We start from the raw sequence: 1,870 nt of genomic DNA, 5'->3' as shown, positions 1-1,870 counted from the left end.
AACTGCACTGAGCCATTTGTACTGGTTTATAATTTAATTAACTGTTTATTTCTTATGTTATCTATCTATCTATAAAAATATTAGCATTCTGGTTTTGTTTCTCTAGAGAACCCTGTCTAAGACACCTTGTCCCTGGGTTTGTTACAAGATAATGGAATTTTAAAAAACCTCTTTGTGTTTATTTCTGTGAATCTTTTCTTAGCTTTAGATATTTAAGTTCTTCAATCACCTTATGTAAGTCAGACCTTTCAGACAAAACAGATTAAGAGGAATTTGGTAACAGAGTCGGAAAGAAGGTAAGGCTTTCAGTAAAACAAACAAGCTAAGCTCGGCCCGTGGTCCCGAGGACCTGTGTCTTGCTTCAACAGTGTTTGAACGGAACAGGTCCGGGGACTCCCTGCCGCCAACCCTCTGCCACTGCAACAGGTTTCTTTCCGGAAGTAACTTGGGGACCATATTCTCGGCCAGCCCCTCCTCTTGGGACTAGCGGACACTATTATTTGGCTTGTGGTGACCTCCAAACCGGCGCATCATGAGCTCTCAGATCCGTCAGAATTATTCCGCCGACGCGGAGGCCGGCGTCAACCGTCTGGTCAACCTGCACCTGCAGGCCTCTTACACCTACCTCTCTCTGGGCTTCTTTTTTGACCGCGACGATGTGGCCTTGGAAGGCGTGGGGCACTTCTTCCGCGAGCTGGCGAAGGAGCAGCGCGAGGGGGCCGAGCGTCTCTTGAAGCTGCAGAACCAGCACGGCGGCCGCGCCCTCTTCCAGGATGTACAGAAGCCGTCTCAAGATGAGTGGGGTCGAACCCTGGACGTCATGGAAGCTGCCCTAGCCCTGGAGAAAAGCTCAACCAGGCTCTTCTGGACCTGCATGCCGCGGGGTCCACTCACACCGACCCTCATCTCTGTGACTTTCTGGAGAACCACTTCCTGGACAAGGAGGTGAAACTCCTCAAGAAGATGGGCGACCACCTGACCCACCTCCGCAGGCCGGCCAGCCCCCAGGCCGGGCTGGGCGAGTATCTCTTCGAGAGGCTCACTCTCAAAGAAGACTAGGAGCCTGCGGCGCCAAGCCACCTGCCAGGGGCCCTCTGCCTCCCCACGGCCGGCCTTAGCCCCTCTGCCTGAACCGGTCCGCAGCGCCACCGCCCTGGAGCCCCTCCCCCAAGCTGGGGACCAAATGGAAACAATACAGCTTCCTTTTGCAGCAAAAAAAAAAAAAAAAAAAAAACAACAAAAAAAAACTAACAAGCTGTTTTATTGAGAACCTAGTATATGCTAAATTTTATTTTAACTGCTGGGGTGCATTAGTGAATAAAAGATCCCTGAATTCCAGGTGCTTATCTTCCAAATGAGTCATACAGAACAGGCCTTTTCCCACGTGCGGCTGTGAAAGCATGCTGTGGTCAGGTATCATGCAGTCAGTTCGGAATCCTAGCAACCGTAAGCACAGTCCAATGACACATTTCCCTGGTCTGCACCTTTCTCGTAATCATTGCTATATTGAGCATGTTGCTGCAACCACTGCACTGAGGCATCTCACTGAGTGCCTTCCTCTTTTCCATGTACTCATGCCCAAGCATGAAGACCTTCTCCAGAGACTGATCTTTCCTGAGAACGTGACCCAAGTATGTGAGCAAACGTCTTTCCACCTTTGCTTCTCAGAAGCATTCAGGCTGCACATCTTCTAAGACAATTTGGTTCCTTATTCTGTCAGTCCTTGGTAATTTCAATATTATTTAATCGTACATTCAAAGACAACAGTTTTTCTTCAGTCTCTTAATTCATTTATTCAGCTTTCACAGGTATATGAGGAGATTGAAAACAGTATGGGTTGGATCCTGGCACACCTGAGCCCTCAAAGTGA

General features: G+C 48.9%; 1 pseudogene; it reads left to right on the top strand.

Annotated features, from left to right (window-relative positions):
• The first annotated feature begins 516 nt into the window (after window positions 1–516).
• On the top strand, window positions 517–1,162 carry LOC142425559 (ferritin light chain-like; annotated as a pseudogene).
• Window positions 1,163–1,870: the final 708 nt, after the last annotated feature.

Source organism: Tenrec ecaudatus, chromosome 14 (genome assembly GCF_050624435.1).
Source record: "Tenrec ecaudatus isolate mTenEca1 chromosome 14, mTenEca1.hap1, whole genome shotgun sequence".
Lineage (NCBI taxonomy): Eukaryota > Metazoa > Chordata > Mammalia > Afrosoricida > Tenrecidae > Tenrec > Tenrec ecaudatus.
Note: the sequence above shows the minus strand (reverse complement) of the source record. Positions and strands in the feature narration are given on the sequence as shown.